Consider the following 27,892-nt stretch of genomic DNA (forward strand, 5'->3'; position numbering starts at 1 on the left):
TACGCTCTCATTTGCCGAGACGATAGTTAGCATAGCCTTCAGCTACGTCATTTGCTACGACCTAGCAAGGCGCCATTACCAGTTACATTGAGATTATATTAATGTATCAACAAGAGCGATGTTCTCCAATTATGGATTAAAGTTAAGTATTCCAAGATCTTCGTATTTTATTTGCAATTCTCAAGACATTGTCCTGTTCCAGACCTCACGCCAGTCTGCGTGAGCTAAACGCGTGCCTTTCGGCTACCTCCGAGTGGCTTGGCTGTCTTGCCAAGTCACTACAGAGACACGAAAAGATCTCTTTTGTGAATAATGTTGAAAGATTGTGCCGTTCTCTCTTTAATCGACCGATTCTATCTTGTGACATAAATCCAGAAGAGCCTACCACGTCTATCGTGTCCTGAACAGAAGTCAATATCGTACCATAGTACCGCAACGCTAGGAGATTTATTCTTTCTATTTACTAATATGAACGTATGAATTAAGTACTTCCTGATGGTGATCCCCTCCGTTGTCTCAGTGCGAATGGCCGTTGGATCTGCATAAAAGAAAGCGCTCTCTTTTCTCTCTAAAGCAAAGAATCACTATGGAGGACGACGGAAAAAATCGCAAATATGGAATAGCGCTTTATCGTTGAGGAGGACGTAAGTCTTACGCAAATACGTGGCAAGACCTGCAAGTAGCTGTGTAACTCACTTCTGACAATATCTGCAGCATTCGCAAAGAATGATCTTAGGAGGAAATTGATAGCAAGAGAACCGGTAAATATTGGGGGAAAGATTCGGTCTCCTTTACGTTCCGCTGAATTGTCCTGTGAAAAGTTATATTCTCGTAAGTGTCTGGGTGGGAACTGCGGAATCAATTTAGTAGCAGAATCAACAGGTACGCGCGGCCGGAGACTCTGTGCCGCAACTTTTAGTTAACCAGGCGCTCCTGTTCATTACTCGCCCCCACAACAGCACTCCACTTGCAAACTGCTGCCGGCTCAGCTCGCCAGCTAACAGTAACACGCTGAATGATAAACCAACATGTGACTCGTTAACTCATTCTCTGCCTGCTAAATACCAGTTCCTAAACAGGAGGTTTCTTTGGATTACAGAGAACGATATGATCATGTTGGGATAGCCACGGAAGAAATTTAAAAATTTGGTAGTTTGTCAAAACTGGAATTTTGGGATAAATGGCTGGAATACAATATGTAAGAGATTTATCTTGAAAGACAGCAATAAAACTCACATTTTGCTTAAGACATTTTTGAAGATGCGCCAGCATCGGTCTTGAACTTGGAAAATCCGTTGTGGTTGTTACAGACATACGTGTTCAAGTGCTCTACTTGTAGTGAAATGTCATGCAAAACGCTCCAGCACAACGAAATCGTGCTGTGTGAAGTTTGCGCGTTTCTATAACGAATGCTTTGTGTGTGCTGTTGTACTGTACAGTGAGTAGCGGGGAGGCGTAGGCATCCATCTTCTGGTGAATTAGGTGGCGTAGAATCCAGGGTTTTTGAGTTAAAAAAATTATTTGCTCATCAAGAGCAAACGAGCATCTAAGTGCTCTTCCCTGAACAACTTCCATTCCAGCCGCTGGTTTCTAACCAGACTTGTGATGTTTGGAGCCATCAGGTCACACAAGACACGGTTTCTGAATAATACTTGATCCAGTATTTCTAAAGAGAGACTCGCAATTAATTTTTATTTACATAAACAAGTACTATTGAAAACCAAACAGAGCCAAAAGGTTAAAGCGTGATGAGGGAAATACATAATGCCCTTAACCATATAAACTATTCCACAACGAAACAATTCCCTGAAACAATTGATATTGTAAACTATTATGAAGAAGTGATGTATAAGAGCCGTAGAAGGTGAAGATACTCATATGCTGATGTAGTGCGCTTGGAAGGCTGACTCGGAATGAAAATCCAGTCTTTCTCTCACCTCTCGGCTCACTATTATCATGTCTGTATGTGTGGGAATGGTGGCTTTGTCTGCGAATTCCACTGATTGAATCTTCTCAGGCAACACCTGAATATAAAGCGTGAAAACCACGGAACGTTGCGAAAAGACAACGCCACGACTCGGCTGATAATAGGAGAATGTTTCATCATACCTGTGTAATTGTGAACCTCTAACGGCTCACTTCGATTTAGTCAGAGGATCACCAAATCTCGGGTCTGTCATGTGTACTACAATAGATGTATTTATAATAGAGCTAATACTAAAAGATAATGACACTACACTTCACCAATACTCACAAAACTGGAAGCTATGTAATAGAAAACCGAGCTAAAACTGACATAAAATTACTATTACATGAAAAAAAATCATAGTTTTTTTTGTATTGGTATTGTTTCTGTAAGAAGCGTTCTTCACCCCCTCACGACTTCCACAGTTTGTCCTTCTTTGATATGATGCCTCTGTCTCAGTGTACTAAAAGTACATTGACAAGGCAGCAAAATCTGCATCAAGACTGAAACATCCTAGATATTTATTAGCGCCCTGGTGTGTCAAATGATGTATGTAGTAGTGCTCCTACCACTGAAAGTACTGAAAGTGTCCAAGATGACTACACATGCGATTCTTCTGCTTCGTTGATCTTCAGCGCAGACATTAAGCACCAGAACTGGCAGCGACGGCCCTTTACAACACCAGACACTCTAACAAGAAAAATCAGTACACACACTAAGATCAAAAAACACGACGCGGCTCGAAAGGATTATCCGAAGCCGGCCGGTGTGGCCGAGCGGTTCTAGGCGCTTCAGTCTGGAACCGCGTGACCGCTACGGTCGCAGGTTCGAATCCTGACTCGGGCATGGATGTGTGTGATGTCCTTAGGTAAATTAGGTTTAAGTAGTTCTGAGTTCTAGGGGACTGATGACCTCAGATGTTAAGTCCCATAGTGCTCAGAGCCATTTGAACCATTTGATTATCCGAATTGGACGGAAATCGGTAGATCTAATGTACGTGAACAAACAAACAAATGATTATAGTTCCAGAAAAACTGAATGATTTATTCAAGAGAAAGGGCTTCATAAATCAAGAAAGAAAATAATGCGTTGATCCCCCTCTGGTCACTATGCAAGTAGTTATTCGTCTTGTAAATGATTGATAGACTTAGATGTCCTGCTGCCGGATATCATGTCAAATTCTGTCTAATTGGCGTGTTCCTCGTCAAAATCCCTGGTTGGTTGGAGGGCTCTGCCCAAAATGCACGCTGAATGGCGCGATCGGTCCACGCCCAATAAACTCCGTGCCATAAAGGAGACGACGACTGTGTGGCGGTCATCCATGCGAGCCAACCGCAGGGACTCAGTCGTCCTTTGTCGGCTCCGCATTGGGCACACCCGACTGACACACAGTTATTTACTGTGCCGTGACGACCCACCTCTTTGTCGTTGTGGGGCGGCCTTGACGGTGGTCCATATTCTGTTGGGTGCTCCCTTTTAACTGTGCTCCGGCAGACGTTTGCGCTGCCTGATACGCTCCCTGCCCTTTTAACTTACTGAATCTGCCGTAGCGGACTTAGTTTTGCGTTTTATTCGGGCAGGGGGCTTTTATCGCTTAATGTAAGTGTGTGTCTTTTTGTGTTGATTCTGGCCTATGGCCTACGATTTTAGTCTGATTTTTTAATGTGTTTCTCTGTGTTTGGCTTTTCCTTTTTTGTTTCTATGGTCGGCCAACCACTGTCACACTCTGTGTGATTTTAGTTCGTCTTGTCTGGTCTTTGTCTAAGTTTCTCTTGTTCTGTATCGTCTGTCATCTATTCTGTTGATCGTTTTTATTCTCTGTGGGTATTTTTAGTATTTGGAAAAAGGGACCGATGACCATAGTAGTTTGGTCCCTTTAATCCCGCAAACCAACCAACCCAAAATGCACCAAACGTTCTCAATGGGGAAGAGATTCGGTGACATGGCTGGTCAAGGTAAGCCTTGGAAAGCACGACAATAAGGAGTAGAAACTCTCGCCGTGTGTGGGAGGAGATTATCGTGGTGAAATGAAAGTCCAGGATGGCTTTCCATTAAGGGTAACATAATGGGGTGTAGAATGTCGTCGACGTACCGCTGCTACGAAAAGAAATGGCACACCAGTCGATCACCCTGGTTGTCGGGCCGTACAGCGGGCGACAGTCAGGTTGGTATCTCACTGCTCTCCGGGGCGTCTCCAGACGTGTCTTTGCCCTGGAATCTCATTGACTGGTATAGAATTGTCTTCAGAGATGAGTCCCTTTTCGAACTGAGCCTCGATGACCAGCCAAGACGTGTGCCTGGGTTGCCATTTCTTTTCACAGCAGGACCCCTTTGGTTGTCAACCACGGCACCCTTAAACCACAGCACTACGTCGAAGGAGGACATACAATAACCCTGTCAATCAATGCCAACCCGAAGAACTGCTTCCATAAGGGCCAGAGGTGGACAAGTGGGTTACTGACTTGCTCAATTTGTGAAGCTCTTTCTCTTAAATAAATCATTCACTTTTTATGAAATTGTAATAACTTGTTTGTCTGTTTATGTTCATTATATCTGTTATAGTCAAAATCAGTTTTTAGTTAAAACTAGTTTATACTGAGCCACTTCGTCAAAACGCGTTTTGCCTAGTTAAAACTAGTTTTAACTGACTTTCGCTTTTGACCAGCAATAAATTCTAGTTGTAACTAAGGCTATCAGTAACAACTAGTTTCAACTAGTAAGAATGCCTTCTAACTAAACTAGACAGAACTAGTTTTCACTAAATTTATTTAGGGGCAAATATTAAAGTTAAGAGCCACTACGTGCTGATTGAAATAAAAAACAGCATTTTTTTATTGTGCGATGCAATATTTATTGACAATATTGATCATACATCTAAGTCATTAATATTAACTACAGAAATACAAAAACAACCGTACACTGAAGAAACATTTTAAGGAACATTACAGAGTCATATTAACAGTATTAGTTACGAAAGTGGAAAAAAAATAATCATACAGTAAAAGTATATTAATTACTCATACATTTGACAAAAGTTGCCACAGTCTTAATAAAGGAGAAACGTACCAAAAAAATTTAACAATTAAATTTTGATTATTTGTTGTTGCAAGGCAAACTGTCGTGACATTTTGAGTTACAAAGGTTTTCTTTTTTCCTACAAAAGCACCTTTTTGAAATACATGCCTCCTTACACACACAGCGAACATATCCTTGTCCTGATCCTAAGGCTGCCATCTTGGCAGCAGTTCTTAATGATACCTTTGTCTCTGGCACGTCTTCCAGCAGCAAGAATTTCTCTTTGGACACGTCGAATTCGGATCTGGAAGAAAACTTTTAATTAGCTTGTTTGACAGGCTTTTAGGTACTTAATAAATGTTATAAAATATATTACAATGTAAGTATTAAAACTTAAATTTTAATATATTATAATTATACTTGAATAGTTATCAACATTTTCAGAGCATTAAATCAGTGAAGTAGTGAATATGTGTGACATTTGTCCTTAATTATTCAAATCAATTCAGAAATACATACCTGCAATACAATTTGTCGAGTATCCCATATTTCGTTCCAATCTTGTGCAAACCCTGTTCATCTTTCTGAAGAACAACTCTAATAATATTGGGGAGATCTGCTTTTCCTCTGTCGATAACAGGAATCGGTATAATTATATTGTTACTGATTTCTACAGTGGCGTGTACTGAAGCTGAAGCCATCTTCATTATTTGGCCTGTTTCGTCAGGTTTTCATGAGCGTTTTCTCTAGCTGTTCGTATTTGAGATTGTCATTTTGTAATAGCTTCAGCTTCTGTATCTTCGTGACAAGGTGGAGTTATTTGAGGCTCTGCACTCGTACTACGGCTTCTGGATCCTCTTGATTGGCTGCTGCTTTTGTTGGAGACTGTATACTTGTACTGGGCAAAGCTTCTGCATCTTCTTGTCTGCCTGCAACTGTAATCTGTCCGTTGCTACGAGCCATAACCGCTATCTCCTCTGAGTCGTGTGATAATTCCAGTTCATCAGGTGCCTCATTTACTGCGTCTATAACATTAAATTTATTTAAAGCCTCTTTAAGATCATCTTCATCTTGTATCTCCTTAATAACATCTAGAGGCAAACTCGAAGTCATAAGCCCTACCTGTGGTTATGTGCCAAACATAGCGTTGTAAGGTGTTTGCTTCATACCAGAATGATATGCCCGATTTTTCATAAACTGTCAAAACGAAGACCGTTTGATCAGTTGGTGGTGATGATGTATTGCACTCATGAAGCCAATATTTTTTCTACGTCTTGGTTGAAGCGTTCAACAGAACCTTGGCTTTGGCTGTGTGAACCAGACTACACTCAGGCCAAAATACAACCAGCTCGTTTATGACAGAATTAACAAATTCTCTGCCGTTGTCAGAGTGTAAAATACAAGGAGCACCAAATGTCAAAAATATATCTGCTGAATTATGTGCCACTTCCTCTGTTCTCTTGCTCTGCAGCATTTGACACGCTTATGTGCGATTGTTGTGGGGGCGTGATTATCTAACAACTGAATGCCTAACAGTTTGAAGGTTTTCACAGCATTAACGCTGTTGCAGGATTAAAAATTATTTATTATTAATTTTTATATAATGAGGAAGGGTTTTAGTCGTAGATCTAAAGGAAACCCAGTTTCTTCAAGAATATTTATTATAAATGACTCTTTTCACGGTATAGCTCAAAGCATGGTATTGCACAATCCAACATCGCACTCTTCACAATACACACGCGTTTCTCTTCTTATGTTTTTCCCGTTGTCATCCAGTTTGCAGCAACACTCGCCATTTTCGTGGAAGCGCCTTCTTGTTTTCACTATCTGGAATGTGTTTGGATGTATGATCAATATTCCAATAAATATTGCATTGAACAATACAAAAATGCTGTTTTTTATTTCAATCAACACGTAGTTTTTAGTGAAAGCTAGTTCTGTCTCGATTAGTTAGAACGGGTTATTACTAGTTGAAATTAGATGATACTGATAGCCTTAGTTACAACTAGAATTTACTGCTGGTCAAAAGCGAAACTCAGTTAAAACTAGTTTTAAGTAGTCAAAACGCATTTTGACGAAGTGGCTCAGTAAAAACTAGTTTTAACTAGTAAGAACGCGTTATAACTAAAAATGGGTTTTGACTGTAACATATCTACCGATTTCCGTCCTATTCGGATAATTCCTTTGTGGTGCGTCGTGTTTTTTTTATCTTGGAGTTGTTTGTTTGTGCCAGTACATCACAGCTACCGATATTCGTCCCATTTGGATATCTCCCAGTACGGAAACAGTTTCTGGTAGTATGTACCACATCAGTCACCACAACGTCACATCTGTGGATTTAGACCACACGGATAATAAACCGCACCCAAACAACGTCTTGTTTTGCGTCGCCTGCATATCTGCAAACAAGCGTGGGTCTAAATTCAAGTGAACATGAAAATAGAAGACTATGCATTCTGAATCTGAATATACAGCTTCAATGTTAAATAAAAACAAAAAATACTAAAAGTTAAGGCAGTGTTCCAACGTCACATCTTTGTACATCTGTGATATTTACTAACAGCTGACAATAGGTTACAGATGTCAGACTCGATCTGCACGGCATTGAAATCATCCCATATAGCGATAAAAGACATCGGACATCGGCTCAAAACGTGGCTGACCCACCTCTCTGCTGAATATGTGGGACAACGTGCCTGAGACGTACATTGATACCTGGCTCTTCTACGATGATCAACACGCGTCAGACATTTCCTGTACTCGTCAGTGAAGAAACGCGAATAACGTCGATCAAGGTATTGGCTCAAGTGTTCGCCTACTTCACGCAGCACGGTGCTTAGGGCTTTCGCAATATTTGTACTGTCCGGGTTGACATAATCATTTGCCTCAACAAAGACAGGATGTAATTCTATTCCATTATCATTGGGGCACTTACAAGTTTTGTGTCTCATGATAATGACAATGTTCAAATTTTTGCTATGGTATACGGCGATTATGCTGGTAATTTGCTGTGTGGACAAACCTTCTTGCTACGTGCACAATGTACACTAAAAATTATCCATCAACACATGTTGACAGACTGAACAGAATATACAATTCGCAATGATCCTTTATAATTGAAGAGTGGACATAGGAAACCTTGTAAGTGCCATTTTTTTCAAAACGTGTTTTCGTTGCTGTTGCGTTCTCTGTTCTCTGTTGAATTTCCCTAGACTTATTAAAAGTGTCTGATCATCGGGAAATTTTTTAACATATTCATTACTAGAAGGTTCACGGACTTCGTGCCAAGCAGTACTTTCCTCAGGAGGTCCAGATGTCATTCTAGTGTATACAACTGACTTCTTTGATTTTAAATATGCTGCTGAAACATTGTTGTCAATACAGGCGTGTAAGACCTCCAAACACAGTATGAGCAACGTGTCTCATACTCATCCACCTCAAATTAATTGTTAAAAAACGTTACTCTTAAGCAGAAGAATAGAAAAATGTCATTGTTTTCAAAAGAGGAAATAGCATGGTAGAGTTATATCACGCCGTACTTTGTTTGAAAGGTCCGCTGTGTTAATCGCTCAGAAAGACCTATTGACAATATTCGTCATTTCTTCCTCAGCAGCACAGGGAGTAACTTTGCAACATGTGATCCCAAGAATGGAGTTGTGTAAAAAACGTAATTCAATACTGACAGATTCTTTTCATCCGTATAAGTATGTTATTCTCTTGTAATAATATGTAAAGGAAATGAGATGCTGTTTTTGTTAACTACAGTTTTATTACTTAAAATTTTTATGGTGTATACCTGTACTAGTATTACCACCAATAGAACGTAGAACCCCGGTATTAATGGCACTTGGAACAAAAACATCCATATTGGCCCTAATAACCAGTCACTTTCCTCGTATGCACTTAGAACGTTCTTAATAAATTATTTGTTTCCTAATTTGCCTCCTGTTCCTTGCGGTGATGAGGTGAGCAGTATAACTCTGTGGTATCAGAATACCTTCCCAATTTTAGGATATAAATAAATTATGAACAAAATGAGATGTATAGGTTTTGATTCTCCTGCCAAATGTACGAAATGTCACTTAGATCATTTTCACTTCGACACTAAGCTCGCAGGTTCACTTTTAGCTCCATTACAGTGATGGCTGTGACTGTACATAGTGGTTTCCTTTGACCACGAAGAGAGAGACGACGTTGGGTGGCCACGGCTGTAGTCTATGAAGCAGTCACGTGGTGGACACACTACAGTGCCAGACGCGGCCTTTCGTAGTGGTGGTGGTGGTGGTGCTTTGGATTCGCCACCACAACAGTTCGGCACAAACTCGTCATGTTGGAGTACACATTTCGTCTTTAGAAGGATAACTGGACTCTGATTAATCCCCTGTTCTTTTAAAGTAGCGTAATGGGCCAACCGTCATGAGAGTTAGGATGTTGGAAGGCAGAGGCTACTTGTCATGTCCTTTAAATGTATGGAAACCGGAATTATTTTGACTACACCCAGAATGAATCTTTCGCCCTACATTAGAGTGTGCAAAGGTTTCGGATTTAATTCCTGGTCCGGGAAACAGTTTCATTACAACATAATGTCTTAATTCTTGTATTAAAAGGCGCGCACCAAAGATATTCGTGGTCATTCGCACGCTTCCTGTGTGATGTTTCTTTTTTTCAGTGTATTAGTATATCGGAGATTAATCATTGTTGATGAAATTTTTTTTCAGCCATAGGCAAATTGTTTCCGAGGTATTATAATTTTTGAATACTGTATATTTTACTAACAATGTGGCAGTTCCTTATTTAAGGGGCTCCGGAAAGGCTCAAAATCACGAAAAGTTCAATTTTTACTTTTTTGCGTTTTCTGAATCTGCAGACTATTACCTTTTAATAGATATATAATTTATTCAATTACGAAGACTACAACTATTTTTAAATTTCTTTTGAAATGTGTTCTACATGGGCGTGACCCACTGTGGCGCTGTTAAACTGCTGTCAAATGGTGTTATTATTAACGTCCGTGTTCATCAGGTACATTTTAGTGATGTGAGATAAAGTATGTGTTGTGGCTAACCTGTGATGGTTCAATATACACTCCTGGAAATGGAAAAAAGAACACATTGACACCGGTGTGTCAGACCCACCATACTTGCTCCGGACACTGCGAGAGGGCTGTACAAGCAATGATCACACGCACGGCACAGCGGACACACCAGGAACTGGGGTGTTGGCCGTCGAATGGCGCTAGCTGCGCAGCATTTGTGCACCGCCGCCGTCAGTGTCAGCCAGTTTGCCGTGGCATACGGAGCTCCATCGCAGTCTTTAACACTGGTAGCATGCCGCGACAGCGTGGACGTGAACCGTATGTGCAGTTGACGGACTTTGAGCGAGGGCGTATAGTGGGCACGCGGGAGGCCGGGTGGACGTACCGCCGAATTGCTCAACACGTGGGGCGTGAGGTCTCCACAGTACATCGATGTTGTCGCCAGTGGTCGGCGGAAGGTGCACGTGCCCGTCGACCTGGGACCGGACCGCAGCGACGCACGGATGCACGCCAAGACCGTAGGATCCTACGCAGTGCCGTAGGGGACCGCACCGCCACTTCCCAGCAAATTAGGGACACTGTTGCTCCTGGGGTATCGGCGAGGACCATTCGCAACCGTCTCCATGAAGCTGGGCTACGGTCCCGCACACCGTTAGGCCGTCTTCCGCTCACGCCCCAACATCGTGCAGCCCGCCTCCAGTGGTGTCACGACAGGCGTGAATGGAGGGACGAATGGAGACGTGTCGTCTTCAGCGATGAGAGTCGCTTCTGCCTTGGTGCCAATGATGGTCGTATGCGTGTTTGGCGCCGTGCAGGTGAGCGCCACAATCAGGACTGCATACGACCGAGGCACACAGGGCCAACACCCGGCATCATGGTGTGGGGAGCGATCTCCTACACTGGCCGTACACCACTGGTGATCGTCGAGGGGACACTGAATAGTGCACGGTACATCCAAACCGTCATCGAACCCATCGTTCTACCAGTCCTAGACCGGCAAGGGAACTTGCTGTTCCAACAGGACAATACACGTCCGCATGTATCCCGTGCCACCCAACGTGCTCTAGAAGGTGTAAGCCAACTACCCTGGCCAGCAAGATCTCCGAATCTGTCCCCCATTGAGCATGTTTGGGACTGGATGAAGCGTCGTCTCACGCGGTCTGCACGTCCAGCACGAACGCTGGTCCAACTGAGGCGCCAGGTGGAAATGGCATGGCAAGCCGTTCCACAGGACTACATCCAGCATCTCTACGATCGTCTCCATGGGAGAATAGCAGCCTGCATTGCTGCGAAAGGTGGCTATACACTGTACTAGTGCCGACATTGTGCATGCTCTGTTGCCTGTGTCTATGTGCCTGTGGTTCTGTCAGTGTGATCATGTGATGTATCTGACCCCAGGAATGTGTCAATAAAGTTTCCCCTTCCTGGGACAATGAATTCACGGTGTTCTTATTTCAATTTCCAGGAGTGTATATCGCTGGTGTGATTGTCGATTGTTTCATGTTTATTTACTCTGTCGTTATCTCGAAAATATTCGTAATTAATTCTGTTTCTTGAGTCTCTGTTTTGTTGAAGTATAATAATGAGTAAAAGTAAAGTTATTAGAAATCCTCTGAAGGCTTTTAAGAAAAGGAGAAATGTTGGAAAGCCAAAGGTATGTGTTATTACTGTAAACAATAAAGACGATAACCAAGTGAGTGAACCTAACCTCTCAAGTACACCTGCCCATAGCAGTCAAAGTGGGAAAGAAAATACTTCACAGAAGAAGCTTGGTTCAATGAGTGAAAACTATGAATGTTTTATGGGCGAATCGGATGTGAATGAAATATTTGATATGTCGGTTCTCAAAGGAATTTTTCAAACTGTGTAACACGTATTCATTGTAGTGAAGTTGGTCTGGAACTCTCCATAATAAAGCACGTAGGACTTGCTAGTGAAATACAACTGAAATGTGATAAGTGTTCATACATGACCACCTTTTGGAACAGTGTTGCAGTAACTGCAACTGAACAAAATGGTAGCAAAATCTACGAACACAACAACGAGCGATGCTTGCTTTAGACAAGGAACGCCTTCGGGCTGCAGACAGGGCTGTAAAGAGTCTAGAAATACAAGCAAGAGTAAACAGGAAGAGGAACAAGAGGAAGCTGGAGGAGGAGTTTGCAGAGGATGAAGATAATCCATCCTATGGACCTGGAATGCACTAAAAAGTTAATCCAATCTTTGTCGCTCGATTCCCAAAACTTTTATTTTCTCATACTAATTACATGTTTTCTAAGGATCTTCCAAACATATTTGTTTCAAACTTTCAGTAAATGTTACACAGTACCTTCTGCATAATTTAACACAGCCTTTTTCCAAAAAACTGTATATTTTTGAATATTTAAATAAAAAATTGCAAAAAAATGTTGTGAATTTTCATTACAATTGCAAAAAATCATCTTTAATAACTCAACTAAAATTTTGTAAAATACCTGTGTTAAGTTGTAGCCCATATTCCAATAAATAATCTGTAAAAAGTTCAACTTCCTACCTCAAATACTTTGTGAGGAAAGATGTAATTTATAAGCGTTATTTTAACATTGCAAGTATAGGGCGTTCCGGAGCCCCTTAAGCGCTATAGTCGTCACAAAGATACGAATTGTCTGTTGAATGATGAAAACAAACTTTTCATTACACCAGGCATGCATGACAAAAGAAAAATCACTCATCTCATTTAATGTTAACTCCCAGTTTTATTTGTTGCCCGCTCGGCTAGCTGCGCGAACTAACGCGCTGCTTCCGGAGCGGTGCCCGGCTCGGATCCGCGCGGCTGATTAGTGTGGAGGTCCGGTGCTTCGGCGAGCCTGTGGATGGTTTTTAAGGCGGTTTTCCATCCACCTCGGTGAATGCAGGCTGGTTTCCCTTATTCCGCCTCAGTTACACTGTGTCGGCGATTGCTGCGAAAAACACTACTCTGGTATGAGACGTTCCCGGAGAGGGTGGAGGGGGGAGGGGGTGTCCACTAGGGGCCGAACCGCACAATAACCCTGGGTTCGGTGTGGGGCGGCGGTGGGGTGGGTGGACTGCTGTGGCCTGTGTTGGAGTTGTGAACCACTACCGAGGGCTACGGCGGTACGAAGCCGCTCCGTCGTTTCTAGGTCCTCGGTTTAATACGCAATACAATACACGCCACTTTTATTTAGACGGAATTGGAATGATGTAAGAAATGGTCTCAGTCGTCCTGTATACAGTGCTAGGTAGAAGTTACACCTGACACAGTCCATATAACATGGAAATGCAAACTCATAATGCATAAACGACTGAAGTTCAAGAATACTGTTCCGCTGATAAACCTGAAGTGGCATAGAGCTATTGGAAATGACATTGTCTAGCTGCTTCCTGAAAAATGTTTTCCACTCTCGAAAAAACTTTTTATCGGGAGATCGAATCACATTAGTATTCCGGGTAGAAATTGAATTACGTCAACTGCCTTTTCGTCATTCTCGACGACTGAGGTATCATTATATCCAGGGCAAGAGTCCAAAAAAACCAGTGAATTATTTTCTGCAATTTGCAACAAAACACTTCGAATGAAATGTTGAAAATAATTCTTTCCCATTTTTCGAGATTCAGCTACGTCGATTACAAGATTTTTGCAACTAAACAGTCCTATTTCTAATTTTGGTCCTAGTATGCCTTGAGGTTCCTGAAGACAGATATATGGCTGCAGAAACAGTAATCCACTCATACTTATCGCCGGCATTCACAAACTAATCTGGCCTTTTTACGCCCTGAATTGATAAAGAGCTGCTTGCACGTAGTTCTTTCACGAAACGTTGGTTATAGGCTTTCTGAAAAGCAGATGCTGGGATAGCAGGAAGCTTTGTCTTCATGTCAGCTGCGTATTTCTCCGTAGTAGTGCCTATTATCGGCATCGCCATTACATAGTTACTTGAGGTAAACTTCGTAGTTTTGCTACCTCTTAATTTGTATGATTTCTTGAATCTGATTAACCAGGTCGAATAAACCTGGAAATCAGTAGTGCTCATCACACTTGCAGTTCGGAAGGTCCAGTGTCGCAGATCTCTTTCATTGTCTCTCATGAGAAGTTCTAGCTCTTTCGAACAGTTTTTCTTTCACGTTTCTGCCAGTTTCATTTAGGCGCACATTTCTTACATCGTGTAAGTCCGTTTACAAGATTCACGTTCAGATTTTATGAACTGGAACTGGCTTTACAAACTTCTTAAATTCAACCGTTTCCTCTCTCCTTCTTTTAATCAAAAGCTCACAGCCTTATCTTCGAAACTGAAACTAATGTTATAAATGTTTGCTTTGGGCTTGGAATGTACTCTTGTCCCGGTCTTTTATTGGTGCAACAATCATTGTTCGTATCACAGTTCACTGAATCATCACAGTTGTTTCCTATTTCTTCTGATGTTTCCACAGTTTCTAAGGAAATGTCATCATCATTCGAATAAATGTTCAAGAAATTACCTAATGAATATCATATTGAACGTCTTCAGGAGAAGTAAGTGATTTCTATTGGATAATACGTTTTTCATATTTCATCTTCGCAAGTTTCTTTACCAAAAGAAAAATTAAAAGGGCAAGGCCAACCTAATGACGACTTATTTCGTGTTAGCCTCAAGTGGCATCCACATCTCTTGCTTCTTCTGTGGGTCTGCTGAGCAATGAATCACGCAACGCCTCTGGTGCGTGCTTTGGGCTAATTTTGAGAACTTGCTTTTCCTTGCTGGTATACAGGGTGAGTCACCTAGCGTTACCGCTGCATATATTTCGTAAACCACATCAAATACTGACGAATCGATTCCACAGACCGAACGTGAGGAGAGGGGCTAGTGTAATTGGTTAACACAAACCATAAAAAAATGCACGGAAGCACTTTTTTAACACGAACCTACGTTTTTTAAAATGGAACTCCGTTAGTTTTGTTAGCACATCTGAACCTATAAACAAATACGTAATCAGTGCCGTTTGTTGCATTGTAAAATGTTAATTACATCCGGAGATATTGTAACCTAAATTTGACGCTTGAGTACCACTCCTCCGCTGTTCGATCGTGTGTATCGGAGAGCACCGAATTACGTAGGGATCCAAAGGAAACGGTGATGGACCTTAGGTACAGAAGAGACTGGAACAGCACATTACGCACACATTCTAACACCTTTATATTGGTCTTTTTCACTGACGCACATATACATTACCATGAGGGCTGAGGTAAACGTACACACGTTGTTTCCGCTTTCAATTACGAAGTGGAATAGAGTGTGTCCCACCGGAAACGCGTCGACGTATGTGGTATCAGTATGATGGTGCACCTGCACATTCCGCAATTAATACTAGGCTGACCCTTGACAGGATGTTCGACGGGCGTTTCATAGGACGTGGAGGACACATAAATTGGCCAGCCCGTTCTCCTGATCTTACACCTCTGGACTTCTTTCTGTGGGGTACGTTAAAGGAGAATGTGTACCGTGAGGTGCCTACAACCGCAGAGGATATGAAACAACGTATTGTGGCAGCCTGCGGCGATATTACACCAGATGTACTGCGGCGTGTACGACATTCATTACGCCAGAGATTGCAATTGTGTGCAGCAAATGATGGCCACCACATTGAACATCTATTGGCCTGACATGTCGGGACACGTAATATGCTGTTTCAGTCTCTTCTGTACCTAAGGTCCATCACCGTTCCCTTTGGATCCCTACGTAATTCGGCGCTCTCCGATACACACGATCGAACAGCGGAGGAGTGGTACTCAAGCGTCAACTTTAGGTTACAATATCTCCGGATGTAGTTAACATTTTACAATGCAACAAACGGCACTGATTACGTATTTGTTTATATGTTCAGATGTGCTAACAAAAGTAACGGGGTTCCATTTAAAAAAACGTAGGTTTGTGTTAAAAAACGTACTTCCGTGCATTTTTTTATGGTTTGTATTAACCAGTTACACTAGCCCCTCTCCTCACGTTCGGTCTGTGGAATCGATTCGTCAGTATTTGATGTGGTTTACGAAATATATCCAGCGATAATGTTAGGTGACTCACCCTGTACATACAGTATTATTCTTTTCGTCGTATACACGGCCTATTTCAATATCTGGTATGCCCTGTCGGTGGATATAAGACTACCCTACAACTATCTCACAACCTAATTTTACTTTGTTAAAATTGCTGGAGAACAGTTGCGCTTACTCATTCCCTTTTGTACCACTTTAGTATAATTTTTTTTGCTAAAAACTCTGCTCTTAATGAAAGAAAAACTATCGTTTTAATTCGATATATATATATATATATATATATATATATATATATATATATATATATATATATATTTGCAAAGATGAAATATGAGGAACGTGGTATCCAATCGAAATCACCTACTTCTCCTGAAGACACACATGTATGTTATTCACTAGGTAATTTCTTGAACATTTACTCGAATGATGTTGGCATTTCCTTATAAATTGTGGGAACATTAGAAGGAATAGGAAACAACTCTGATGATTCCGTGAGCTGTGGAGCGAACGATGTTTGTTGGTCCAGTAAAAGTCGGGGACAAGAATATCTTCCTAGCCCAAGGGAAAAATTTATAATAATAGCTTCAGTTAAAAAGAAAAGACTGTGAGCTTTTGATTAACACAAGGATAGTAAGACGGGGACTGCAAGTATGTAGAGAACAACGTTGTTATGACCGCAGATTTTATATTTGCTGGGCTTCAAGTGTTTTTAAAACTAGGTACTTCGTACCGAGAAGTGCAAGTGGGGAATAACTGGTTACTGATCTTTTTCAGTGACAAAAGGGCTTCAGAGATTGATGTCGGCGGTAGTTAAGTAATGTTAAAAAGTTGGAAGAATCTTTTAAAATCCCACCGAGGGTGTCCTGAGGCACATTGCCTGACAATAAAAGGCAAGCACTCAGAAGACATACTCAAATGTCAGTTAACTTCGTATGTGTACACTACAATGGTGGGAATGTAAATAATTTGAGTTCAGATTATCTGTTACTGGTACAACGACTACTAGAGAACGTTAGTGTTTTTCGCGTTTAGTGTTGTTATTAGACCTGATAGGGAATATAAGGTACGTGAACAGGGTCAAATATTGAGTGAACGCTGTGTTGGAAACGGAGCCGCCGTGTATTCTTCTGAGACGTTATGAGCAGCTGACAGAGTTTGAAAAGGGTCTCACTGTAGGTCTCCATTAAGCCGGCTGATCGAATCGTGCAGTATTCAGATTTGTGAGGCATTTGGATGTAACAGTGGCGCGATAATGGGAATGTGACAGCACATGCATTAGTCATCAAGGCTCCAGTTGTCGACATGTGACCACCACAAGAAAGTATAGTCGAACTGCACACATCATCACATCTGCACCGACCATCCGGAGTAAGTTCTGTGTCATCCCACACCAGTGGTGGTAGACTTGTTGCAGCTGGCCTACTGCTTTACCGTCCATGCGTAGGGTGCCGTTAACACTACAACGCAAACGGATGGCTTTGGAGTTGTGTCATTACTGGAGGGCATGACATGCTGATGATTGGCGTCGCATTGTGTTCATCGATAAATCTCGGTTCTGCGTTACCCCGGATGAACATTAACAAAAAAAGAAATGGTTCAAATGGCTCTGAGCACTATGGGACTTAACTTCTGAGGTCATCAGTCCCCTAGAACTCAGAACTACTTAAACCTAACTAACCTAAGGACATCACACTCATCCATGCCCGAGGCAGGGTTCGAACCTGCGACCGTAGCGGTCGCGCGGTTCCAGAATGTAGCGCCTAGAACCGCTCTCGGTCACCCCGGCCGGCGGATGAACGTCGTCGGCGAGTATGGCGACAAGCTGGGGAGGACTCCCGTTCTTCCAGTGTATTGGTTACGCACAGTTGTGATACTTCTGGCGTTATGGTGTAGGGACGCATCGCGTGTGACTTGAGGTCATGGCTGGTTGTGATTGAAGGAACTCTGACGGCACAACGGTGCGTCATGAACATCCTGCGTCTACATGTGTCACGTCTCATGGGACAGTACCGTGGTGCCATTTTTCAACAGACAATGCTCATAAACACTTGACACGTATCTCTATAGGCTCTCTGCGTGATGTTAAGGCACTCTCGTGGCCTGCAACATCCACAGATCTGTCACAGATAGAACATGAGTGGTTTCAGCTCGGACATCGTCCAAGTGTCAGTATCCAGAATATAAAGGACCCGTTTAACTGTTGTCGCTCAGCTTGCCTTAGGAGAGGATACAAAAGATCTGTGTAACCAATCCCAACCGAATCAGATCATGCTTTCGAGCCAGATGGGGTGCAACATCATACCGATAAGTATGCTCATACTACCAAGTTCTTCATAAATTTGACTTGATTTCGTAATCACTGAAATAACATCACAAATATTCTCACCGGCCAGAGTGGCCGTGCGGTTCTAGGCGCTACAGTCTGGAGCCGAGCGACCGCTACGGTCGCAGGTCCGAATCCTGCCTCGGGCATGGATGTGTGTGATATCTTTAGGTTAGTTAGGTTTAATTAGTTCTAAGCTCTAGGCGACTGATGACCTCAGAAGTTAAGTCGCATAGTGCTCAGAGCCATTTGAACCATTTGAACAAATATTCTCAACCTGTGAAATTTAATTTAGTTTACTCCTCCCCTTCTGAGTGTCTTACTTTTTTTGTCAGACTCTGTAAGTTTCCAGTGCTTTTACTGAAGTAAACCGGGAATAGCAGAACGGTTTCTACAAAGCCAGCAGGAATTTCTTCGTCCATGTTAATCAGTACTGTGTCGAATACCCTCGTTGTCTACCGGAGTTTGAACGCTAGCACATAATCAGTCTATTGTTCATGGTGAGACGTATAAAACTGTGCAATTCCAAAAACAAAAATGGGTGAGCAGGAATGTTCTCAGACTCGTTAGATTCGCAGTAGACAGCAACAGAAATGCAGGAAAAATCTCAGCTAACAACCCTGTAAATACTTTAGTTTTTAATATCTGTAAATTGTGAACAAGTTTCTTGTTTCTTTGTGTCACACAGTTGAGCACTTGCGATAAGCAAATACGATGTACAGGCTGCAGTCACCGCAAAGGAAAGTAGATCCACTTATGGGAATTAAGTAACTATTGTGTCAAACACATTATCTTTAGAAATTATGCAGTTCCTGTCGAATTCTAAGATAAACAAATATTTTGTGAGCGACAAGAGTGTGCCTACCAACATACAAATGAGCGAAATTATGGTGAAGCAAAATTTCGAACTGGGTATCGTGAAGGTGAATGCAAAGTTTTTCGTATTGATGTATAAAGGGGAAGTATAATCTGTTATCCATCAAGAAAGCCTCATTTAGCTAGTTCTTTGCACCAGCCTACCTTTTCTGACATGCACTATTGTAACGTGAAATTGGCTCCTGTGATTAAACCAAGCAATGTCATCCAGAAAAAGTCACGTAAACTAACTAAATATGAATGCTCCCTATAAAATAGCACACTGGTAGGTCTGGAGCGCCGTTTATGATGTAGAACTCTTACCGAGCGGTCATGTGAGCCTCCATCGCTGATGAAAGTCATGGTAGTCATGTGCTGTATGTGCCAGTCAGTTGTATGGAATAGCGCAGTAAGATGGCGAATCGACGTGGATACGTGGTAGAGTGGAAGAGAGGGCCACGCAGGATTAGCCGAGCGGTTGCCGGCACGGTAGCTCAGCGTTTTCGGTCAGAGAGCTGGCTGGCCTCTGTAATAAAAAAAAAAAAAAAAAAACTGAGTGAAAAGATCAACAACGAGCTTCAATGGATGTCATGTGACGTCCGCTACGACGAAATGCAACGAACCATAACGAAGAAAAAAGAAAGAAAAGGTCTAAAGCGCTGCAGTCATGGACTGTGCGGCTGGTCCCGGCGGAGGTTCGAGTCCTCCCTCGGGCATGGGTGTGTGTGTTTGTCCTTAGGATAATTTAGGTTAAGTAGTGTGTAAGCTTAGGGACTGAGAACCTTAGCAGTTACGTCCCATAAGATTTCACACAGGTTTGAACCTTTTTTGGAAGAGAGGAGTTTGGAAGTTTCCATTAGTACACCATGAATGAATACGAGGGGAACTGCATGCAGTGGACTTTGTAACATCATAGATTAAGGGTCGATCTGCGACAGCAATCGCACAACTTGCGTACGGGCCGTTGGACGCCGCCGCGAGCGCTAAGAGTGCATTGCGATCGCAGGCGCGCGTGTTGCGTACGGGCCGCGAGTTGCCGCCACGAGCGCTACCGTATATAAGTGCCGACAGAGTTCGGCCAGGTTTGTTCCTTAAACCCGGTAAACCGCCATCCGCTGTCTTCTCCTACCGTCCCGTCAGCTTTACCTCGGTCTTCAGCAAGGTCCTGGAATCTATCCTCACCCAACGCATCCACCAGCATCTCCGCCAGCACCGCCTCCTTCCCGTTACCCAGTGTGGCTTTCGGCCGTCCTTCTCTTCCGATTACCTTCTCCTTCACCTCACTCATCTCCTCTTCGAACAGCTTAATTCCCGTCACTCCGCAATCTTCCTCTCCCTTGACCTCGAACGAGCCTATGACCACGTGTGGCATTCCGGTCTCCTCTTCAAGCTCCAAACCTTCGCCCTTCTCATTAACTACGTCCGTCTGATCGGCTTCTTTCTTTCTCGACATCCTTCCTACATCACCATCCACAACACGGATTCCTACACCTTTTTCCCCTCCGCCGGTGTGCCCCAGGGTTCCGTCCTCTCCCCTCTTCTGTACCTCTTGTATACGGCGGACATGCCGCGGCCTTCACCCCCCATCCACCTTCTCCAGTAGGCCGATGACGCCGTCTTCCTTGCCCTTGCCCCCACCCTGCAGCGCTCCCAACACCTTCTCCAATCCCATCTTGACCGGTTCACCGCTTGGTGCAACCAGTGGTTGCTTAAGGTCAATCCTGCCAAAACCCAGGTGGTCATAGTAAGCAAAACTACCCCTTCCTTCCGCCTCCTCGATTTCTACATCACCATCTATGGCCATCCTATCGCCCTCACCGCCATCCTTAAGTACCTTGGTGTCACCCTCGACCGTCACCTCTCCTGGACCCCCCACCTCCGGACGATCCAAGCCAAGGCACACTCCCGACTATGTCTCCTCAAACTCCTTTATGGCCGTACTTGGAGTCTGGACCCCTCCACCATCCTCCATACCTATAAATCCCTCATTCACCCTATCCTTTGCTACGCCCACCCTGCCTGGATCTCCGCTCCCCCAACGCTGTACAAATCCCTTCAGATCCTAGAATGCCATGCTCTTCGCCTAGCCTATTGCATCCGCCTCCCCTCCCCCACGCGGATCCTGTACGACATTATTTTTTCAGTTTGTACTACATTTTTATTTTTAAAGTGGATCATTTAAGACTTTTTGCATGGGTTCGCCCTTCAAATTTCTTCCTCATATAACAAAATTGTCGTCTGATGTAGTACAAACTGAAAAAGTAAATTCCGTTTAAAGCACAGGGTCGTATATAATGAAACGTCCCCTTTGAACAATTATGTATGACTGTGCTTAAACTGACACACAATATTTTTTTAGCGCAACGCAATCTGACTTTCAATAATCCCTACAAAAGAATGGCCCTGACAAATATTAACCTATACCTTTCATGAATCACTTACCTCACAAAAATCTTCGTTGCTCGAACTACTGCAATATAGCGAGCGCCACTACTGCCAGCTAAATAAAAGATTCTAACTACTGAAGGCACTAACTACTGATAGGCATAGTTAGCAAATGAAAGATTTTGATAGAGAACAAACAATGTATTTACCTTAATAGTGTTGAAAAATCATAATATACATAGCAGTTCATGACATCTAGTCTTACAAATTTCAAAACTCCGCCATTTCTCTCCCCACATCCACCACTGCTGGCGGCTCACCTCCAACTGCGCAACGCTATGTGCTGTTAACAGCCAACTGCACAACACTACAATGGCAGACAACAATGAAAACTAGCCACAGACTGCACACAGCACAGCCACTGATTCTCATACAGAGCGCTACGTAACGTTGCCAATAAGAAAACATAAACAGCCTACTTACATAGCCCCCATGCTCACCATAAAAAATTTTACAAATTGTTTTGGGCAGTGGCCAATAATGATTCGATAAAATTTTTCATAATTACAATAACAAAGAAATCAAATGCCCACACTTATTGATACAATGTTGGTCAGAAGCTAAAATTTTCTCACAGTCCATAAAGACAGTCCTGATCATTCATCACAGTAAAATTGCAGTGTTTTTCTCAAAGTCTGAGCAGTAAAAGAAAATGCACACAGAAGTAGTGGATTTCCATGCAGTCTTGAAGAAGTAGTGTTGCCCTTCCAACGGAAAGACAGTGCTGACTCTTGACATGCAGACAGGTATTGGTCCACAACAGAGCAAACCCACAGCAGAGTCAGTCCAAATTTTGAAGAGTATTGGTAGGCAGGTCATCACAGAGCAGACCCACTGTAATCCTGGTAGAGATTATGGTATTGGTGGGCTACCGGAGGTGCAGACCCACTGCAGTCCTTGTAGAAATAATGGTATTGGTGGATCATCAAAGATGCAGACCCACTGTAGTCCTTGTAGAGACGGCCAGCCACCATCTGTTGCGACTGTGCAGGTGCACAATCACCATCGAAGAGTCTTGCGGACAATACAGCAAGTCCATAAACCACCAATTGTGCACTCACAAAATTTTTTTTGAAATGTCCTTCGAACCAGCAATGCTGTTATCCAGTCCCTTGCTGAATTATTAACACACGTGCAAACACTATCAGTCCCTACTTCTCACATATTGTCCATATACTATGACGAACAGAAATGTGTGCAGTGAAATGTAACTTACAAGTTACTTAATTTGATGAACTGGTGTCAATTACAATTTCATAACATAAGAATACAATAACAGAGGTACAAAATACATCATTAAAAACATAACAATACAGATAACATTTGTAGTACAGGCTTTACAAAAGAATAGAAATAAACATATACATCAGTGTTACAGGAATTATGACATAAGTAAATATATAAAAGATCAGAATAATTATTGAAACATCAACTTCACACATGAGCATTAAAACAGAACAGAATTAATAATGTCTAACATCTTTACAATGTAAATAACATATTATTAATGCAAATTATATTTGGGGATAACAGTATTCCTCATCATAATTCATGTAGCTGAGTATTAGAAAAATTCTACAACGTAAGTCTTATCAGATAAACAGATAAAGACAGGAGAAACACAAATATACATAGTGTAATAACACAAAAATACAGGACAGGGTTTGTTTTCAGTGTGACATTTGGTACTGCAGTCCAACCCAAAACTTCATTCCATATATCTTTCGTCTTATTTCAACATTTGTTTCCACCAAAAAAAATCCTATCCAAGCATGCTTTCTGTATGTATATGTTCACATATTTCTTACCTTATTATTTATTTTCCATTATCTTACCTCACCATTTATTTCCAAGAAAATCCTACCTAAACCTGTTGTCCCTAAACCCTACTTTTTTGTTCATATCCTCTTTCAAAATACTTTTTGGCCAAACCATTTTCTTATAGCTTCTTAATGCATTTCTTCCAATTCATCATAGTTAGTTTCTTATATAGTACACCCCCTCTTAAGCTAACTTAAATCTACTGAGCTCAGATGCATAAACTAAGGGATGAGGCAATGCAGCAGCACAAAACAATTAATACAAACAGCAATGACAAAAAAATGGAAATTGGCGAAGCAAGCAGCATTATAGAAATTAGCAAAGCAATTGCAATATTACAACTATTATAAGGCAATGTGCAGCAAACAATAAAAATAAATCAGTAGTAAAACTGGCTTAACAGAGTAATACAAAGTGAAATTCAGTAACACTATGCCTGGCAAACAGCAGCAGCAAATGGAATAACTTATACCTAAATATGACATAGCTCAAGCAGAAAAAATATTACACTAAAGACAGCAACGCAGATAAGGGAAATGTCTATTCACATCTTAATGTCTATGTAATTAAAGTGGTGCACCACAACTTATTCTACCATAAAAATTACCAAGTACTTGAAAAGTAAATTATGTATGCAGTTCCTGTGAAGGGAAATGTCTTTGTGCTCCCTCATTTTTTGGGAAGTGTATTACAAAATTAGTATTTACTGGATCTGTAGACAGAAAATATTTATATTAGTACATCTACAAAATTCTATTTTAACCAATGCTGCAGTGCAGCTAGAAACTAGATATTAAACAAAATGAGTAAATAAATACATAAAGCAAGCCATATGGCATTTCTCTCAACTAGCAAGACAATAATCGTGAAATGTTTCTCATCCTTTCATTAGGCATTTTATTAAATATCATAAATTAAGAGATCCACAGTGTAATTATATGTTTTCAAGTTTGAGCGTGTCGTATTTGCAATGCTTTCGACAAAGAAATGTCAATAGGGAGGATAATGGCCTCTTTTTTTTTCTACCTGTGCCTTTGAAAAGGCACACACTAATGGCTTTTTCTCCAGGCGTTTGACACAGCTGGCCGCTCAAGACGCATTATGTCAAGGTCACTTGGCTTTCTTACCGAAATATTTACACCAGTTTGCACTACAGTGACAGTCTCATACACAAAATTTCACAGGTCTAGAATTCGCGTTACAAATCTGTAGAAACAAAATCCTATTGATATAACAGTGTCCAAAAAATTTTCGTTGGCATTGTAATAAATTCACGCATTTACATACATTTCATAACTCTTAAAGTACGATTCTTGGTTTCCAACATCCTTTTTCACAAGTCAGAGTCCCTAACCACTACTCATTATTCCTTACCTTGTTACACATATACATATTCGTCGACACTTCTTCAATATTTCATCATAATAAATATGTAGCATAATCAAATTCCTCATATAGCATCAGCTTATTGATCATAAACATACTGCAACAGCGTAATACGCATTGTCATCATAACATCATGAAACCTCAGCCAAATCTCAAAATCGTCATAGCTTCCTTCAATAATTTCAAAACCTAAAAAAAATTGTCTGCTCATGTCAAAAGTGTCATCTACCTCAAACATACTTTAAAAATCATGATCCCATACCAAATACATCATTCAAAGCTCTCATAGTATCACAATGGTTCCGAAAAAATATGAACAGTTCACAAAATACAGACGAAATACGTAAGTAGGCTGTTTATGTTTTCTTATTGGCAACTTTACGTAGCGCTCTGTATGAAAATCACTGGCTGTGCTGTGTGCAGTCTGTGGCTAGTTTTCATTGTCGTCTGCCATTGTAGTGTTGAGCAGTTGGCTGTTAACAGCGCATAGCGTTGCGCAGTTGGAGGTGAGCCGCCAGCAGTGGTGGATGTGGGGAGAGAAATGGCGGAGTTTTGAAATTTGTAAGACTAGATGTCATGAACTGCTATGTATATTATGATTTTTCAACACTATTAAAGTAAATACATTGTTTGTTCTCTATCAAAATCTTTCATTTGCTAACTATGCCTATCAGTAGTTAGTGCCTTCAGTAGTTAGAATCTTTTATTTAGCTCGCTATATTGCAGTAGTTCGAGTAATGAAGATTTTTGTGAGGTAAGTGATTCATGAAAGGTATAGGTTAATGTTAGTCAGGGCCATTCTTTTGTAGGGATTATTGAAAGTCAGACTGCGTTGCGCTAAGAAAATATTGTGTGTCAGTTTAAGCACAGTCGTATATAATTTTTCAAAAGGGGACGTTTCAATAATTTATATTCAAAACCTTACACCCGTGTCACAGAACAAATCCTACATCGAGAATACTTTACACAAGTTTAAGGGAAGAAATGCTTCCGATAATTATTGCAGTATTTAAAGAACATCAAAATATGAACAGGCTGAAATGAACAAACAGTACATGAGACTATGTTAATTAATTCAACTGTAAAAAGCTAAGGAGCATATTATTAGCAAAATGAGAAATACAAGTGAAATGCCAAAATGAGCACTTCTCAATTGGGAGTAAATCAAAACAATCAGAATGGCTGAAAGAGAGCACAATAACACGAGCCATAAACGAATAAGAGCTAAGCAACTAAGCAAATAAGAGAATAGGCAAAAATGAGATGGCAACAAAATGAACCTGGCCGAACTCCGTCGGCACTTGTATACGGTTGCGCTCGCGGCGGCGTCTAGCGGCCCGTACGCAAGTTGTGCGATTTCTGTCGCAGGTCGACCCTTAATCTATGATGTTACAACTCCTAGATTCGTGTAATTCTTAAGCCCCTTGCTCACAGCAGTGTATGAAGAAGCACTCCCTCAGTGGGCCAGAAATCACCGAAACAAGACAGTAACTGGATCGAGACGTGTAGTATGGTTTGACGAGTCACGATTTTCCCTGTTTTCAAATGATGCAAAACGTCGTATTCATTTAGTGACGCGTTTTATCTATGGTGTGTGGAGGTAGTACTTCAACCCGTAGGTGGTTCTGTGACTTTCCTAGGTGTTTTTCTGAAACGTTCTTGGTTTGACGAATAAACAGGCGCCCTGTCACAATCCAACTGATCCGCTAAAGCTTCCGCTCTCTTTCCCACACAAACTGTCTGGTAAGACATGAGCTAGTGGGCGAAACTTAACTGTCAGCTTCCGCGCACTTTGGTAGCTCGACAGGACCTGGACATCAATGAACGGCTGCAGCTGGATATAGAGTACCTGAAAAAACTTAAGGAGTCTCTTCCTCTCAAAAGGATGGGCATTATGAAGGAAAGAGGCGGCATTACACGGTATTAACGGGCTGCTTCCTTGGGATGGCAAATTATTTATCCAGTGTGCTTGTTTCCTCTTGGAGAGACAGAAGTAAAGAACACTGAGGTTTTGCGTCATGTCGACTACAATGTTAATATAAACGCATTTTCCGTAACGCACATTACCGGGGGGGGGGGGGGTACTTTATGCCCATCTTTGAAAAAGTAAAAAAATACGATTACTGTTGCTAAATTCTATTAACAATACACTTTTTAAAGAGGTTGTGATGTGTAAGTAGAGTCCAGAACCCAAAAATATCTTTTAGCACACTTTTAGCAACATCAACTCGTTTCCAGTAACGTATACTGCTGTCCGCAGCTCGTGGTCGTGCGGTAGTGTTCTCGCTTCCCGCGCACGGGTTCCCGGGTTCGATTCCCGGCGGGGTCAGGGATTTTCTCTGCCTCGTGGTGACTGGGTGTTGTGTGACGTCCTTAGGTTAGTTAGGTTTAAGTAGTTCTAGGGGACTGATGACCATAGATGTTAACTCCCATAGTGCTCAGAGCCATGTGAACCATTTTTTTCACGTATACTGCCAAGCTGGAGGAAGTTTATGAGCACCACATGAAAAACTTAAAAACTCAAATTTAAGTAATTTTTATGGACTTCCAACATAGCTTCTAAAGAGATACTTATGTCTAAGTAAGGTCCTGAACCTGAACATATTGAATATGACATTCAAACTGGCATCTGCTTGTGAGACTTACATTTTTAGGTTAGTATTCACTGAAAACTTTAGAACGTTTTGGTAAAAGAAATCATTATAAACGATAAATATTATTTTCATAATTTAATAACATGAAGTAACTGACTAGATTACAATATTTTCGAAAGCTGGAAATAAGGTACCTCCCCCCCCCCTCCCCTCTACCCCTTTGGTATTGCGAGGGTTAAATGTGGATAGCCGCGTGGAGTTTTTAATTCCTATCCTCCCGAATACGATTCAGGTGTCTTACTATCACAGTGGCTCTGAGCACGATGGGACTTAACATCTGTGGTCATCAGTCCCCTAGAACTCAGAACTACTTAAGCCTAACTAACCCAAGGACATCACACACACCCATGCCCGAGGCAGGATT

Source organism: Schistocerca americana, chromosome X (genome assembly GCF_021461395.2).
Source record: "Schistocerca americana isolate TAMUIC-IGC-003095 chromosome X, iqSchAmer2.1, whole genome shotgun sequence".
In the NCBI taxonomy this organism is placed as follows: domain Eukaryota; kingdom Metazoa; phylum Arthropoda; class Insecta; order Orthoptera; family Acrididae; genus Schistocerca; species Schistocerca americana.